General features: G+C 38.2%; 1 gene segment (V, D, J or C); it reads left to right on the top strand.

Moving 5' to 3' along the window:
• The first annotated feature begins 1,723 nt into the window (after positions 1–1,723).
• Positions 1,724–10,731, top strand: LOC308040941 (T cell receptor beta chain MC.7.G5-like). The segment is given in 5 exons: positions 1,724–1,769; positions 6,397–6,732; positions 7,122–7,139; positions 8,278–8,384; positions 10,459–10,731.
• Positions 10,732–19,435: the final 8,704 nt, after the last annotated feature.

Genomic DNA, 19,435 nt, shown 5'->3' with positions numbered 1-19,435 from the left:
CCTGTTACCTGTCACTGCAAGTTCCCACCTCCTTCAGATGGTCTCCAAAATGAATGCACAGATGAAGGCTTTTCATAGTCAGGGTCACAAACGCCTGTGAGAAGCTTCTGCTTCCCATAACAGAGCAGTCAGAGGAATACAAACTTGAGAGCTCAACATCTTACTTCCCTCCCTTTCAGAGCAACTGTGACAAGCAGAGTACAGACCAAGGAGGATATTCATAATCAGGCCAGCCTACAAACAGAAACACCAATCTGTAGTAAGCAAATCATTCTCCATGCAATCCAGTTATAGCGGGCTCGACTTATGTTTATTATCCTGGGGCAGAAGGAAAAGAGTTGGAAGCAGCATGAACACTGTCATGAAGTTACCAAGTGAAAAATAACTGCTTTTAGAACCAGCTAGTAAAAGAAAAAATATATCTTACTTTTTAGTCTATAGGAAAAATTGTCAGGATTATAAATTCAGGGATAAGAGGTACCCTGAGAAGTAATCAGACTATCACAGAGCAACAGAAATGCAAGAGGAAGCATGTGGCTTGTGGCTCCCTTGGCAATCTTTCACAGTGACTGGGTGACTAAAATGGGAGGGAGGAGCCACAGGTGGGATTATTTTTGTACAGGGTTGTATCGTTGTGGGGACAGGTGGCCCACAATGATACATTGCCCAGGAAGCCTTTACAAAAACACATATGTGCATAAGCCTTGTGGGAGAGTATGTTAAGACAGCTACAGAGAATTCTGCAGCACAATGGGCATGTCCTGTGTTGATTTTTCTTGACAGACCTAATATGCTGTCATCATCTGAGAACCGAATCTGGACTCTCTGGAAAATAAGCCAAGAGATTCTGAGACATTTAAATAATTCTAAGCAAACCAGACTGACTGTAGATGCACCTAAAACCTAACAGAGTATTTGAAGCAGAGAATTAGTATTTTTTTGTGATGCGAAAATGTTTGCAACAGACCACAAAATAGTTCTACTGACTCATGCCTGTGAGGGCAAAATTTTTCTCTAATCCTTCTCCACCCGGTTTCACAGGAGGTCTTAACGGATACCAAAGGTTTGACACCCCAGGGAACTGATCCTTCTGGACTCTCCTTATGTGGATTACTTTTAACCTGTGACAAAACTGAATGGCATCCTGAAAGACTATTCAAGATGGCAGGCCTGCCATTGAAGAGGAAACAAATGGATTTAGTTCAGTGCTACAAAAGTGAGCCACTTATATGAAAAGGCATGTGACTATGACAACCACAGTGCAAGTATTATTGGATTATTAACTTCACAAGTTACAGAAAGGAAGGCTTCACAGTGCCCAGAGTACCAGACTGACAGTAAGGGAGCTCAAGTTGTAGAGGAATTATATTTCTAGACAATGACAGCATCTACCACTTTGGATACATCTGGATGGTTTCTACATCTGCCGAATGAGAACAGCAGGTAATATCAAAGAGATAACATGGAGAAAAGTGAAAGGCTGTAAAACAAATTGAGGTGAAATGCAGACAATACAAAGAGCTATAAAAAACTCTGAGAAATGCTTTTAAAAATACTACAGATTATACTACAGGATTTCTTGCTTGTTTTCTGCCAAAGCCCTTCAGACAGAGATCTTTGGGATTCTAGATACAGTAAACATTGCTTAAGCTTCTGCTTCTTAGAGTCAACTGCAGTGCATCCCTTTTCTTAGCTTATGATACAACACTTTGTGACTGTGATCAACAATAACATGATTTTCGGCGATGGCACAAAACTTACAGTAATCGGTAAGAAATTTTTATTTTCTCTTTTGAATCACTTCAAATCCCAGGTCCTCTCTTCAGAGAACTTAACTTTGACCTTTTTCTCCCTTTCATTATTAAACTGGTGTTCTCCTGATACGCTAATGACCCAGTCTACTTTGGAGAATAGACTGAATTTAGTAATCTAGGTATGGACACATATTTCACTTTAGAGAACGGAATGAGAGCATTTTGAGTGATTAAAATGCAGACTATAGAAAGAATTAGGATGAGGAATTGGTTAAAAAATATGTGCACATCATAAGTATATTGTCTTAATAAACAGAAATCGGCAGAAAGCAGTATTCCCCAGAAGTACAAAAGGTCCTCCATAATGCTAGTTCTCCTGGGACTACAGGTGATTAAAGACAAGTCAATGAAAGGCTACTTGTTTGGAAAGAACTGAGTTGCAGTTACATTTTGGACAGCTCTAGAAAACATAATCAACACTATAAACTTAAATTTCTTTGGATATTTTCAGAGTAAACTAAAGCATGTGTTAACTCAGATAACTGAGAAAGACAAATAAGTGTAGTAGCGTTTTTAGTTGACAAAACATAATTGACTCAACTTTACCATAAGCAATACCACCAACTCACTGCAGCTGTTTAATTCCTTGTTGTTATAGAAAACTCTCCACCATACAGCAAATTTCTTTCCACAAAGCAGGCTCATCAGGGTGATAATAATAAGATCCTTTAGGACAACAGTCTTACTATTTCAGAACAGATGGTAAAAGGCTGCTGAAAAACCACAGAAACAGAATATGTTGTTAATTTCAAATAAAAGTAGCTCTCAGAGAATGTTCCTGGGCCATACTTCTTTATTTGGACTCTCCCCAAATCCAGGGGAAAACAAGGCTGCTTCTAAGACTCTTATAAATTATGGTGATCTCTTCTTCTCATTGTGTTGCTTCTGGAGTCAAAAGAACTGATGCCTCAGACTTTTTACACCATTCCACTGCAGAATAAAATTATGAGTGATAAAATTCAATCTCCATTGGAACAACACAATGATCAGAACAAGTTTTGAAATCCAGTCTGAATGTGAGGTGTCTGAGCTGATAAAAAAGACTACACTAATCCCTCATTGACCATAGTCAATTATGTGACTAGCTTTAATAATCATAGCTAAGAGAACAGAGAGAATAACAGCAGAGACTTCCTTCCAGGGAAGGAGAAATGAAGGGATGTTTAGGAACTGCTACAATGGGGAGAGTGAGCCAGGGTCCCATGTTATATATAATACCACAAGCTATTTTGTAAAAAAAAAATATATATATATATATATATTTATTTTACAAGAGAAGAATATTATTGATGCTGAAAGGAAATTAGGAAATTAAGGAAATGAGGCTGTTGAAAGTAAGCAAACAAAATTACTCTGTCTGCATATGAGAAATACTTTCTAATAGTACACCTAGATAAATAGATAGATGTCCTCTAAAGAAATGGTGAAAGCTACAACAACTGATTCACCTAAGCCTGAAGCAAAAGGACTTTGGAAGAGGTGTTTCTGAGGTTGATCTCACCTGGTTAGACACACAGATGTGGTGGTGTTCCTTTATAGGCCTTTCTTTTTTGGGGGGGAGACACACCATAAATTAATGTACTTTGTGTTTCTTTTCCTGCTCGTACTGCATGAGGGGAGGGTTAGTCCACAGGTTTGGCTCAGAGGACTGGGAGTAGAGGTTTTCCTGCAGCTGCAGACCAATGTGAATAATGAAAGACTGTACTTTGGCAGTGGGACAAAACTCACAGTCTTAGGTAAGATGGAATTCAGATATCTGATATATCTGATACTGGTTTAGGGGAAAAGAGAATTCTTAATTAGCAGAATAATGATCATTTTGCACACAGCCATGAGGACAGGATTAATGCTTTATTGGTTGCTTACTAAAATGAGGTGTGCTAACATGGAAGCATAGGATTTACAGACACCAATTTTGAGATCCTTGTGTCCATTGCCTCTGTCTTCCCTTAGTGGGAAATTCATGAAGGGAGAAAGGAAGAAATAATTATGTTTCCTTCCATTCTCCAAGAAAACATTATAGAGGTTGGGAATGAAAGATCCTTCTTCAGTCTGCAAGTTCTTGTATCATCTGTGTAATAATAAAAAACAACATTCCAGAGGCAGAGTCTGGATTCTTGTGTCTGCTGAATCAGAAAAAGTAAAGAGTAGTCTTGTGGGTACTTTGCTCCCCTCTCCATATGTGTTGGACAGGCTGCCTAAAGTTGCTCTGAGACACTGGCTTCCTCTAACAGTTCTTTTCACAACTTCTAATTCTCAAAAAGGACTATAAGCTTTTTCTCTTGGTGCACTTTTCTCCTCTATTCTATCTCTTTTCCCCCTTTGCTTTCTCTGCCTTCTCCCCTCCCATGATTTAACTTCACATAAATCAAGGCATTTTGACTTTTTCCATCTGCTAGTGGCACATCTGATGGCAAACTGTAGAAATACACACTGTTATCTGCTCCTTTAAGCAGTGCCACTTTAAGGAACCAAGAGGCTGTCAAGAAGAGCATAATGACATTGCAGGTTATAGTCCGATTGTGTACAACTGTGCTTTTCAAATGCACAACTTACCTTTGGAGTTGGCACTGTGCTCAGAGTTATAGGTGAGTAACTGTGATTAACCAAATTGTTCAATATGGAGGACACTTGAAAATTTTCTGCGCATTAACAATACGTAGCATATATGCAGATGATTTTAAAATGAGAGTAGGAGTGAGAGATAAAAAATCATGAAAATAACCTTGCCATGGTGGAAATGGAAGAACTATGTTACTTTTTCTCCTAGGTGAATTATAAATGTGTGATGAGAAATGCATGAGTTTATGCATGGAAGTGATTGAGCATTGTGCCAGTGTCTGCCGTGAACACCGTGAAAGATGAGAACAGAATGGGCTGTTGATAATACTTATTTTCTGATTGTCTTTGCTCTTGCTTGTACCAGTCTCCTTGTTCCATTTCAAGAGTGCTCATTTTCTGCCTTTCTTTGACTTTCCAGTGGTCTGATAATTCTTTCTGTCTGCTTTTTCAAACTTGCCTTCCTCTTTGTCTTATTTTTTGTTTGTTGGTTTTAGTCTGTTAAATGTCCCTCCCGATCTGTTTCTATGTCTTCCCTCATTAGCCATTTAGGCTATGAGCTAATGAACTTATGTCAGAGATACTTTTAGGACAGGACAAAAAAAAGCCAAGTACTAGAATGGAGCAGCAAAAGTGATCCATCACTCCTCATGGCCACCGGGAGGAAAACAGAGCAGTGCCAAACCTTCTAGGGAGTTATGCCCATTACTATCTAGTTACCTCTTCTGAAGACTGTACAAGCTCATACATTTCCACAGCAGCACCGCAGGGATCTTTGTAGAGTAAGCTCTGACAATTGTGATTAAGGTTAACAGTTGAAAGTAAACACTAGGGCTTACGGGTCAAGATCTACACAAGACATAAGTTTCTGCTAATTCAGCTAATTCTCTCTGCTCTAGAAAGGAGGGAGTAGTCAGGAAAAACATTACAATTTATAATGCCTTCTTACCAAAAGATAAGTTTTCTCTTTAGCTCCATAGTTCACTCTGCATCTCTGTTTCCACATGCACTCTGTAGACCTCGTGTGTTTATAATGCTAGATGAGTAAAAAAGGCACTGTAATAGTATATGTAACACTTCAATTCAATCTTAAAGGTCTCTTCCAACCAAAACAGTCCTATGAACCTGTATGGAAACAAACAAACAAACAAAAGTTTGTGTTTAGTGTCACTGCCTAGCTTCTGAGTACCATCTCATTGTTCCCTTGTATATCCTTATTGACTGTATAAGTCTGTTGTCTTTAGTCTTATATCTAGGTATTAAACACTTTAGGATGGGGGGCATCTTTTGGTTTGTAAGTGTATAGAATCTTGCACCATTTGGGGAAGGTGCATAGTCTAGAACGAGGGCTTCTCATACCTAGGATAACCTAAATATTAAATAACATAAAGAGATATTTCACAGTTTTAAAAAGGATGGCAAGTTAAGACCTAAAGCAAAATTTGTCCCAAGCAGATTCAGATCACCTATGTGAAGTGTTCTTCACTTCAGAAAGTGAAAAAGATTAGCATCTTCCTTTCAAGTCCCCTTTTAGATAGGAGGAGGGGGGCAAGTAGAATATCACCTGTCAGTATAATTCTGAACACTGTGATAACCATCCTGTCTTACTACATCTCCAGGAATGTAAAACAGTCAGTTGAAGATGCTTGTTCTTTATAACACAGACTCTTACCTCTTAGTACAATATTACAAATACAGGCTTTAGAGCAGTATAGGGTACTTTTCTGCCCACCTGTTTGCTCAGCTTCTTTTCAGGTTTCCTGTTCTTCTGACAGAGACAATACTAGAAATTCAAACACATGCATTTCTGTAGCCAGAGGTTTTATGTTTCTGTGTAATGAATGAAGACAAATGCTTTCAGTTTTCTGCTATCTACCTATCTAACAGATACTGATAATCTAATAGACGGTTGTTAAAAGGCTCGCTCTATCAGGAGTTTCACATCACAAACACAACACAATTTTAAGGGTTTGCTTATTGAAGACACTAATGGAGGCTCTGGCCCATATTGCTTTTATTTCAGAAGAGCATGATGAAATAATATCTCCAGTTGTGGCCATCTTTTCCCCATCAAAGCAAGAGATTCAACAGAAGAGCAAGGCCACGCTGGTATGCCTGGCCTCTGGTTTCTACCCTGACCACCTGAATCTGGTCTGGAAGGTGAATGGTGCTAAGAGGACAGAAGGGGTGGGGACAGATGAGTTTTCCACATGGAATGGGAGTACCTACTCACTGACCAGCCGACTGAGGATCTCAGCCAGGGAGTGGTTCAACCCTTTGAATCGTTTTGAGTGCGTTGCCAATTATTTTAAGAATGCAAAACTGGAATCGATACATAAAGCAATCTACGGTGATGCTGGTGAGTGAAAAATGTGTATCACCATCCTATACAAAGTAGAAATGACAAATCAAAAGGGTGTGGGTTATGATGTGAAACACATCTACATGCAGCTTCCATACAGAGTGTTGTTATGGCACAAGTACATATGTAATATGGAGGTATTTGCATATTTCTCTTCATATTCCCAGGCCTCTGTATCTACATTATCATTATATATCTATAGTTTTTCAAAGGTTTCTTAAGATTTTCACTAACAAATCTCTGTAATATAGTAAGATGTATAGTATAATAGAATATATGGTATAGTAAAATGGATCAGGCAATATATTATAAACGGAAAGTTCTAAAATTTATGTTCTGTTTGCATTGAAGAGAAATATGACTTTCAGTTCATCTTTGTCTTTCAGGTTGTGCACTCACGGAAGGTATGTGTGTCTACTCACAAGCAAATATCTATTTGTATTTTACTTCCATTTTTACTGACACTAAGTACAAGGTGTGTGAGATTTCTAGTACAAGAATAACTTGTACTTCCTCATCTAAGTAGCTTGTAGGATAGAGTAAAAACAAACAAACAAACAAACAAACAAACCCCACCACTACCAAAAAAGAAACAAACAAAATCCCCACAAAAACCAAACCAAAACAAACCTAACCTCAAAAACAAACAACCCCCCCCATGATTCTGGGAGGGTTGTATGTGTACGGTGTATATAGCTGTGTTTTTGATTTAGCTCTTCTTTATGATTCCCTTTTGAAATAACAGAAGAAATTGTGGAGTATTCCTATAGACTGTAATTTGCTCTTTTTATAATTTTTTTCCAGTGCTTAACTCTGCTTTCTTTTGGAAAGCTCCTTGCTCAGACATGAAAGAAAAAATTATACTTAGCCAAGTGACATAAAGATTCAGAATTCTGAATATTTCTTCATATCAAATTCAGAATACTCATTAGAAGTCACATTCCCCTCCAGACTGTGAGGATGCCCATATTAAAAATTGTTTCTTTCCTCTATATATACATATCTACACACTCCTGTTTTTCTCCAATTGCTTTAATGCTTCAGGAATCTTCAAGGCTGTAGCAAGATCAGACTGGTGTCTCAATACTACTGCAATTCCTTAAGAGTGAAAAATCTATAAGACAAAAGTTCTAGATACCATGTTATTCTTGGCTATATAAAACTTCCCTGATATATCAGCAGGACTCACAAGGCAATAACAAGTGAAAAAAATTAATATCTTATGATTCAACTTAGAGTTCGTAAGAGGGGATTAACACAAACATCCTAGTTTTTCAGTAGGTGTGGCAACACAATGCTTAAACATACCCAGTCAGGACATACTTCTCAGCATAAAGCAAATCTCTTTCTTTCCTAGGCTTGTTTTCTCTTTCCGTTCTTTGTATCACAGTGCTCTCATGCCAACAGAGCCATTCATTTGGCTCTAGTTCCTTTGTGTCGCTTAGCTAAGGATTTCAAGAGTTCTTATTTGCTTAAAGCTACATTAGATCTAGTCTCTCATGATGATGGTAATTCAATACACAAAGGATGTTTGATTTGCAGAGTCCTACTTGCGATATGGAAATTCTCTGAAGCTCACATACCTCATTCTCTGTGGCAAAGCCTTGCTCTATGCAGTTTTGGTGAGCGGTCTGGTGTGGACAGCCAAGGTAGGTTAGTGTGCCACTTGCAAGTGGATATAGACTAACTCTGTTATCAGCTGTGGGGTTGTTCTCCATATACTCTGCTGGGCTTTGTGCAGGCTAATATGAAAAATCACAAGTGATGAGTTTTCCATTACTATTTTTCCAGAACTCAAAATCAATACTATCTAGCAGAGCAATTCCTTCTCAAAATACTCTTAACACATATGAAAAGATGGACAACTTCTCCAGAAAGTGAAGAAAAGACATATCAGATATGTACTACTTTTCTGTAAGCATTGAAAAGGCACTCATGCCTGCAGTAATAAGCAGGGGATTAGATGAGATATATGGGATAAATCTGAACAAAGATTTACAAAGAACCATGGGATAAAACTGAATAAATGGGAGAAGTTTAACTAACTACCAGGAAATACTTTTTATCAGTTAGTTTCTCATATGGCTGAAAGATATTGCCTGGAAGCTTCAGCACTTTTTCCTTTAAAAAGTAGGGTGGGGAGAGATATTTGAAAAGTGACTTGGTAGAGTTGAGGGTGAATATGAGCACAATCTCCATTATGTTTTCATGTCCTTTTTTAAGGATACCAGATGGTGTAGGTTTGTACTTTACTGAAACAAAACAATAAAGTCACAGAATGGTTTAGTTCAGAAAGGACTTTTAAAGATCAATTGGTCCAACCCCCTTGCCGTAAGCAGTGACAACTTTTACTAAGTCAGGTTGCTCAAAGGCCCATTGAACCTGACTTTCAATGCTTCCAGTGATGAGGCATCCACAACTTCTCTGGGCAACCTGTTATATCATCTCACCACCCTCATAGTAAAAATTTTCTTCCTTATATCTAATCTAAAGCTACCCTGTATAAGTTTAAAACTGTTGCCCCTAGTCATGTCACTACAGGCTTTGATAAAAAGTCTTTCTATCTTTCTTATAAGTCCGCTTGTATATTGAAAGGTTGCAGGAAGGCCTCCCCAGAGACTTGTCTTTTTCAGGTTTCTCTAGGAAGACAAGTTTCCACAGCTCTCTCAGCCTTTTCTCATAGGAGAGGTGTTCTATCCCTCTGATCATTTTTTGTGGTCCACTTCAGGACCTGCTCTAACATGTCCACATCTTTCTTGTACTGAGAGCCCCCAGAACTGGATGCAGCACTCCAGGAAGGGTCTTACAAGAGCAGAGTAGTGGGCCACAATCACCTCTCTTGACCTGCAACCCAGGATATGATTGGTGGTCTGGGCTGCAAGGGCACATGGCCAGCTGACATAAAATTTTTCATCCACCAGTATCCCCAAGTCCTTCTCCACATGGCTGCTCTCAAGTCATTCATCCTCCAGTCTGTACTGATCCTTCTGATTGCCCCAGCCCAGGTGCAGGAGTTTGTACTTGACCGTGTTGAGCTTTATGATGTTCACATGGGCCCACTCCTCAAGCCTGTCCAGGTCCCTCTGGATAGTATCCCTTCCCTCAAGCATATCTACTGCACCACTCAGCTTTGTGTCATCTACAAACTTGGTGATGGTGCATTCAATCCCATTATCAATTACACATCGTTTTAGGTATTTAACGGTAATGGTCCCAGTGTGGACCATTTAGAGAAAACACTTGTTACTGGTTTCCTCTTAGACACTGAGATGTTGACTGTAGCTCTTTGGGCACAGTCTTCCAGCTAATTCCTTACCCATGTAACAGTCCATCCATTAAACCCATATCTCTCCAATTTAGTTGCAGGGCACTGTGTCAAAGGCCTTTCAGAAATTCAGATAGATGACTTCTGTACCCTTGTTCACTGATGCAGTCACTCCATTACAGAAGGCCACCAGATTTGTCATCTAACACACAAATTTTTGTGTAAAGATCTTATTTCAGAATGTAAGTAAATAATTTGTACAAGTACACTTCCTTGGTACAAAAAAAGAGGACAAAGCATGGAGATACAACAAGGTCTTTTCTGTTAATGCTATGAGGAGACACAGCAGTTGGGACACTGATAAATATGGTCTATTATTTCCTAGGTCGTTATATTTGTTCATTTTGCCTTCTTTTTTTAATTTGTTTGTTTGCTTATTCCATTTTGTTTTTAATTAGGCTGGTGACAAGTTGTATAGAGAATAATCGAGTCCGCTTCATCACAACAGCATGAACACAGCAAATTATTTCTACCCTTCCACAGCAAAGAATCTATGCTTCTGTCTAAGAACCTCTGAATATATTATCTTGGTGGTTTTCTGTCCCCCTCCTGTTCTTTCTACTTGTAGTCACTGCTGGGTCTTCCCTGTACTTCCGTATCATATTGTATTGTATCATATAAAATCAATCATATAGTATCTTTAAAACTAACAGCTTCTTATTGTTCAGAGGCTGAGGACCCCGCTCCTTGAACTAAGAATAAAGTTTTAGCTTCTTCTCCATTCAAGTAGTATGAGTTGTTGTTTTTTATTTGGTCTTCTGTAGCAATAATGTCCTACAACACAACTTCCAGTGATGTGTAGTATCATAAGGAACTCACATTAAAGAACATTCTCTGACAACCCTTATAGGAATAGTGAGGGGTTCTGTACCAGGAAGTGGTATGGAGCTGAGGCGTTCACATGTCTGGATCTGTTAGTAGCATCCCTGTTTGTGTGTTTCTGTCTCTATTGATTTGTGTGGCTGGCTGTGTGTATATTGTGTATGTGTTTGTACACCTGTTGGGAATACACGCTGAGCCTCGTGAGTGGGTGGACCTAGGGAAAGGGATCTGCAGCAGCCTCACCAACTATTGGGCTATTTGATTCAGTAACATCAAATAAAACAGTTAGAATTTCTGATTCACTTCTAGTCATCTTAGAGTATTTATGACATTAACCAACCCATGCCTACTGCATAGCACTAGACAGTGGTACATTTTGTCAGCATTAGGAGAAATAAACTTACTGTGTTTCATCCCAACCTTGCCAATAGTTTTTGTGCCACAGCCATTCAGAATAGGTGAATATGAGCCAAATCTTAGACTAAATGAAGAAAAGAAAAATGAGGTTGGAAGGTAGAGGAATGATCCTGTGATTTTTAGAATTGTAAATTTATGAACGAAGGAAAAAGCTAGAACTCTAGTCTTTTTTGGTATTGCCCACAGTATCATGCATGGTGCCAGCTGGGAAGTATGGAAGTTTCCACACAGCAGCACACCTGTCCCATTCATTTATTATGAAATGTAACTGGCACTGCTGTTACAGAGTTTGTCCAGTCTGTTGGATCTGCTTGAGAAGGAATTGCTCCAGTCTTTAGGACAAGTCAGGAACACCCCTGAAAAGAAGAATGAACACATATAGAGAGCTACCTATCTTTGATTATGACCTATGTTAGTTGCTTAAAATGACCGGTACATAATTTAGGTGAGTCTTTGCAGTGTGGAAGATGACCCAGCCACTCCAGATTACAGAATAGCTACAGATGGTATGAAAGAGCATCTCTCCTTTATTGTCTCCAATCAGTGCAGTCTTGCAAAAGAATAAACTTGGTAAATGCCTTCTTTTATTGGAAAAGGTAAACCACGAGCAGGCCTCAGGCTGCCAGCAGCTGCCATCAACAAGCCAAGGCCTATAACAAAACCAGTTTGGAAACTAATTTTAAAGCTACATCTTCATGAGCTCATGTATCTGTCAAAAGGCCAGAAGGGACCATTAAATTATCATTTTGATATCTTGTATATTGCACACCAGAAATTTCATATAACTAATTTTACTTTGCATTGAGATAATAAATACATAAAGTAATGATGGGAAGACTTCAATAAGTGAAGAAATCTCCTCCTTGGTAATTCGTTGCAGTGATTTAGCATCTCGACTCTTGAGTAATTCTGCCTTATTTCAGTAAGGAGGTGTTTGATAGAATCATAGAAGTATTTAGGTTGGAAAATACCTTTAAGTTCATTGAGTCCCACTGTAAACCTAACACTGCAACATCCACCATTAAACCATGTCCCTAAGCATCACATCTACATGTCTTTTAAATACCTTCAGGGTTGGTGACTCAACCACTTCACTGGGCAGTCTGTTCCAATGCTTGGTAACCCTTTCAGTGGAGAAAAATTTTCTAATTTCCAATCTAAACTGACCCTGATGCAACTTGAGGCTATTTTCTCTTGTCCTATTGCTTGTTACTTGGGAGAGGAGACCCATACTGACCTTGCTACAACCTCCTTTCAGGTAGTTGTAGAGAGCAATAAGGTCTCTCCTCAGCCTCCTTTTCTCCAGACTAAACAACTCCATTTCCCATAGCCATTTCTCATAAGACTTCTGCTCCTGACCCTTCACCAGCTTCATCGCTCTTCTTTGGACATGCTCCAGGACCATAACGAGGCTTGAGCACCTCAATGATTCCAGCTCCCAGACATTAGTCCATGTTGTGCACTTAGAAACCTTTCGTTTTCATAGCTAGCATGCTCATTATTTGGACTTAGTTTGAGAACAAGCAGATAACACCCCAGGACAGAGCTAACATTTTTAATTGCTCTGGTCTGAGAGCCAAGGACACTCTGAATGCTCTGCCCACAGGTGTGAAGTAGCGAGGCAGAGATGGAGAAGACCTTGACTGACATCCAGATTGATCAATAAGAGTATTCCATCCCATTAGCATCATGTTAATTATTTCAGGAGAGTTGGGAGTTGGGATCTTCCAGTTTTGCTCTTCCATTTTCTCTTGTTTGCTCTTGCTATTGAGCCAGATGAGTTCAGTCGGAATGTTTAGTCCAGCCTTTTCGCCATTTTGCAGTGGCCTCTAAGCCTTTCTGCCCTTTTCCTCCCTTCTCTCTCTCTGGGATTGGCTTTGGGACCAGGTGCTGTTTCCTAGGACTGGCTGCTCGGTGTGTTTGTGAGGAATTGCCTTGAGTATCTTTTATTTCTATTTTATAAATATACACACACATATGTGTATATATATATTTACTAGTAGTGTATTAGCATTTTGTAACTTTTTTAAACTGTGTTTACCTCAATCCAAGTTCCTCCCTGCCCTTTTGATTCTCTCCCCTGTTGGCAGGGGTAGGAGAGGGGGTGATTGAACAGCTATTGTGGTTATATTGCTAGCTTGGGTTAAACCACAACCTTCTGCAATATAGAGATATGCAAGACAGCCAAGACCATCTGTTTTCTGAAGTTCAGCATGCATAAGCACAGACTCTTGCATTTTTGAAAGTTTGTCCTCAACTACTGGTGGTGGAGCTGAAGGAAGCACTTATTTTGTATGAAGCTCAACTATTGTGTGAAAACTAGTGAGACAGTGATGCTTTCCTTTAGGAGACATTTACAAAAAACTCCCCAAGAAAGGAAAAACTATGAAACTTACTCTGAGATCATACTCCTGAGGAGTATGTCCAGCAAGAAAAGGTGGATAGGATATAGAGAATCTTCTACTGATGCCCAGAAGTCACCCACATTAAAAAAAAATAATTAAAAAAAAAATCATTTTGTCCTGTAACTAAATCCTGATAGGATTCTTGTTTATCTTCACATGGGAGAATTTCTAGTCTAGACTTCATTGCAAATTGTATGTGTAGAAATACATTTTGCTCAGTCGATCACTGTCCTATACATATTCCCACAATTACAGGACAGTTTCAAGCAAGTCATCCTCTGAACAGAAATCAGCAGGTTTGTGATCATTAATGAACATCCATGGGCTAACCACATAGCTTTATGCAATATCTTTCTTCCACATGTGGCACTGGAAGATTCTGTCTGGGATGAAAACAAATTAATTCAATGTCATCATAAGAAAAGTATAGTAGTTTCAATATGTTTACAAGCACTCTTCTTGCTAGGAAAAAACATGATGTCAGCTAAGTGACTTCTAGGAAGGTGGCTACACAAGGAAGTCTACTATATCAACCCTTCCACTCCCCTATTTATCCTTTTAACAAAATCCATGATATTATATTCCAGTTTCCTGTAGAATAACATTTACACCACTTCTGGGGAAGTGGATTCTGTGGACTACTTGTTAGTTTCATCATCATTCCTGGAATGTCTCCTGTGAGCACCATTCCCTGGGATTGGCTCCCAGGATGACAAATCTCCTTCCTGGATTTTTCACATGACATATTCATATTACTCCCTCCAATTTTCGTTAGGGGGGGGGGGGGGGGTATATATCTACCTAGTCTCTGTAGTATTGTGATATATATTCAGTAGTTTTGTCTTGGGACCCAGGTAACAATACTAGGTAAGGAAAAGAAGCCTACAGTTTTAACAAATACATGACACTGGATTTTTTAATTATTAATATTATTCTTTTTTTTTTTTCTTAAAGACAAAAAGAAATCTTTTGTATGAAAACTGGGAAAGAAGGAAGTCAGGAGAAATTCCAGAAACTCAACTCTTCTGTAGCACAGTTTAGTGATGGCAGAAAGGGAAGGTATTCACTGTTTCTGCTTTTATTTACAGCAGGTGTCTCAGATTGAATTCTGAAACTAAGACAAATACAGATGGAAAGAGCTATTTCCTGGATAGGCTGGATTCACTACATAGAGTGCCTTTTGGAGAAATATACTGACCGTTTCAGCATATTCTTCTGCAAAAGTACAGTATTTTCTAACAGATGGGAGCATAAAGGTCGCATCTGCTTGTGTCATCCTGAACAACACAGGCTTTATGTGCAGTTGAGAGTTTCTAGTGGCTGACAATTCTTGTACCTCTTCAAAATATTGTGCAAACTCAAAACTGTACTTTGGACAGGGCACCCAGCTGACAGTGCTTCGTACGTCTCCTTGGGTACTTTTGTTTCTTACTGTAAAATATTAATTCATTAAAGAATAAAATGCTGACATAAGCAATAAAATATACTAAAAGGCTGATCTAGGAAACAAGGTTAAAATTAATTACTATCTTGGCAAAAGGCAGCTAGAGTAATTGTTAAATTCACATCCATGTATATAAAGGAGGAAAAGAAGTCTCTATTACTAAGCACATTAATAAACTAAAAGTTATCTGGATTCTGTGTGAGATCAGAAAAGCAGGACAAAAAAAAAAAAAAGGATTGTTTAATTTTACTGCAGCCTCTAAACTTAAAAACATTGGTGATTCTGTCATATCATGAAAGGAACCACCACATGCATTCGTTAGTCTTACAGTCCTTCCTTGACATTCACTCTGTATATTGTGTTAGTTTAGCAGAAACTTTCAGTATGACCAACACAGCTGTTTTAACGCCTTTGCATTCCAATTTAAAATATACACAGGAAAATCAGAAAGGGGCAAAACTTTAGAATACATTCCATTATATTTGCCTGCGTGACTGGTGAGAAGAGGAGCTCTCTTCTATTTCTGGTATCCGTCATCTAAGAAAATCCTCACACATCTGCTAATAAAAAATAGGCTGATTTCTAGCTAAAATCAATACAGAATTCAAGGGTGGTTTAGAAGATAACAGAACACTAGCCAGATGAGAAGCTATAGCCTTTCAGGAAAGGCATGGTAGCTGCTTTTTCTTTCACTGTGTTCTTACCCAAGATAAACTTGTTGACAGTACCAGTCTCATTGTAGTAGTGAAGAAAAATTCAATTAATAGATTAAAAGTCACCTGTCCATTAATGCATTTGTTTTCTTGGAAGGGATCTGATGGTAGAGTTCAGGGGAACCTGGCATATATTTTTTAATATCATTATTAGAAAAAAAAAAAAGTATATCTTAGTGCTAGAGGACAGATGGGTATAATCCCATAAAATGGAGGAATTTTGCCTGCTCTGTGCTTGTCACTTCTTCAGTCTTCACCAAATACTTCAAAACAGGAGAAAATATCATATTGAACAAAGACATTTATTTGGTGTTCTGATTACAACTACCACTTACAGAGTCTCACAGGTGTTTCAAACAAAAAGGAGAACTGTTTTCTGAGAGAGTGTTTTTTACAAAAATGTCTTTATGTTTCAAATTCACAAGACATGAACAAAAGGGGTACTTTTTGATTCTCAGCTAAACGATTTAATGTCCCTCAATAACTCACATAAAGTCTTAACATTTGCTTCCCCACTGAGGGAGGAAATTTGAGTTGATTTCTCCTTTACACAAGTTCAGAAAACACAGAATAACAATCTTATCTATTTGGACTTCTGCCTGCAAGATTTTAGCAATTTTAACAGTAATTTTTAGCTGTGCTTACATTGAGCCATGGTGGTTTGGAACAGGAATCAAGCTGACTGTTACAATAAGAAAATGTTGTTTAGAAAGTACATTTGAAATAAAACAAAGGAAATCCAGAAATATTTTTTCTTCTCAATTATTTCTTTTTGTATCCATATTTTCTGTTTTAGTCATATTTAGGTTACTCTGTGTATCAGTGAGAAAGGTGATCAGTCTAACAGTTGCAATTGTTATTTTCATAAATAATTTTTGCCACATTTTTCCTGATCATTACAAAAGACTGTATAGGCCATTTTTGCTTTTAAAAGACTCAAGGAAATAAACAAAGATACAGGAAAAAAAGAGGAACATGGACAAGGTATGACTGGGGGAGCCCCTAGAAGAAAGAAGATCATATTTTGATTCTCAAAGTGAAACTCATAAGCTGGAGAGAATTTGCCGAATAAGGCACTAACTCTCTATTCAAAAACTGAAAGATAGACTAAAGGACAAATTAGAGCCTTAATTATGTATTTTAGGAGGAGGAGGATTGATTTGCATATCTGAATCAACATCTCCTGAGAAATGTGTATAGCAGGAATTCTTTCTTGTGGCTATGATAAAATTTTACCTTGAAAAGAACATCTAGTTTTGGGTTCCTAGTCACTTGAAGCTGACAAAACATTAATTATGGGAAAGTAGAAAATAGATTTTTTTAGGTTAAGCACCTGATCATAGTATGAATTATAGGAAGGAGGGTGCGTGGATGAGGGATTTCCAATTAGGCAGTTCAGAATTCTACAGAATTAAGTAAGGGATGAGAGTGAATATCAGGCTGTGTGATTACACTTCAGTCTGCTGGACTGTGAAATGGTAGGCTATATGATGGAAAGTGGCCTAAAAAAAAAAGGAAAAGTCATTTTCTGGAACACTTAACAGCCAGGCATTTGTTAAATCTCATGCTTCAGGTAGTATTTATAGGTTCATGACAAAGATGACATTTAGCACTTGAACAGATGAAATGAAAATATTTTTTTTGTTAAGCTTGAAAGAAAGGGAAATAGAAAGGGTGAAGGACTGCAAGGGAAGGATGAACAGAATCTTCCCTATGGTCCTGGTATTGTAGTGCTGTAGACATTACCTAGGTGAAGTAGCATACTGGATCTCCAGGGGCCAGTAGAGCTCTTTCAGGGGCGAGGAATCTTTCAGGAGTGGCTTTTCTGGGTACAGTAGGTTAGGAAATAGAAATTTTGTGCGAATAAGGAGAAGGAAGAGAAAACAAGCTCCTCAGACAATTATTATATGAAGCTCAGTGGTAATACTGTATTTTGAAAAAGGAACATATCTAACTGTTCTAGGTTAAAAAAAAAAAAAGTGCAATGGAAGGATTTGAGTCAGGGAAGCTTCACTAAGAAGGCTAAAGATGGTGTTTCAGGAAAGACAGGTCAAGGAAGATAGTGATGGTAGGAAATGTGAAGAAGAAAGGAACAAAGTACCTGATTGAATTATTGTTATTAAATCTGCCTTGTGAATAAGGCAGTTTAGCGTTAATTTGTCAGACTAATGTAACTGTTTAACAGAATAAACTGAAGGGAAGGAGAAGGATGGGGCAAGACCAAAGAAGAAGAGACCTCAAGTCAGATAAGTGTATTCTGGAAGAATATGTACTATGTCTACAATGCAGAATTCCCAGAGACTCTACTCAGTGTTTGCTGACTCTACTGTCACTGTTCTACTTGAAATGAACTGTGTGACTGACCAAATCTTTTTTTCAGAATTAAATTGCTTACAGAATGAACTAATCATTATGATTCCCTCTTACTCCTACAGTCTATCTCCCACTGTCATATCCAAATGCAAAGTGTGTCCATGAAGAAGAAAAAGGCAGGATAAGACTGAGAAGGATATAGAAGTGTTTATAAGAAATTGGCAAAAGATGTGGAGTCTGAAGGAAAAGGGAGAGTCAGTTCAAATGATAGTGACTGGATCTTACAATGTATTTCATGATTCCTGAAAACTGTGACGATATTGATGTCAAACTACAGGACCAGGCAATAAAGTGCTTTTCTAATTGCAGAGAAATAAGGGCCCAGGACTGTTGTGAGCAGTGCTGATGTTGCACTGTGAGGCTGTGCTCTGCCCATATCCAGTATTTAGTAACAATTCCGGGCAAGTGGAAATCATTCTAACAGTGTTATGCAAGTGGCAAGATTCTGGGAGTGTGACAAGGGTAAAAAAAAGAGGGATGTCTTTGGATTCAAATGAAGGATTCTTTTCCCAAGATGCCTCATTATTCATGCTCTATAAAATTAAGGTAGAATAGACCACAGCAGAATTGAATATAAAAAATAATTCCAGCTCTGTCTGGAACACATTCAGGTGAATATAATCTATAAGGACATTTGGTGAAAATGTCTGCATTTATCAAGCCCATCAAAACAATCCTGATCAATCTTCTCACACATAGATTTTCAGAGTGGTTATGGCAGATCTGGCTCAAAATGAATGGAGGAGAAATTTGGGAACAGGTGTTTTGACGTAGACAAAATACATTTTGGAGGAGTGACACAACAGTTCTATGTAAGAAGGAAATAAATACCAGATAATTCTTTTCAGATTCTGGGATAAAAAGAAAGGGAATTTTTGATGGCATCTAAATCAGTAGAATCTGATGATCCTCAGTGTGATTCTCAGATAGAAAAGAGCCAGGCAACATGGCACATTTAAGAACAGGTAAGCAGATTACTGTTGTGATGCCAAAGTGTGTTTATGCTTGAGAGAACAAACCTACTATGGTCTGACTCTGTCAAAAATTAATATATTGCTGAAGAAAAACAGTTTGTGATTGTAGTGTGATATCATCTATGCATTTCCTAACTGACAGCACTTATGGTGTAGAAAGTAGGATCCAGATACCAATTTAAGTTAAAGAGAAATGACCTGCATGTCTGGCCACATGAAAAATGGGA

This window comes from Nesoenas mayeri (genome assembly GCF_963082525.1).
Source record: "Nesoenas mayeri genome assembly, chromosome: 1".
In the NCBI taxonomy this organism is placed as follows: domain Eukaryota; kingdom Metazoa; phylum Chordata; class Aves; order Columbiformes; family Columbidae; genus Nesoenas; species Nesoenas mayeri.
This window is presented reverse-complemented; position numbering and strand designations above follow the sequence as displayed.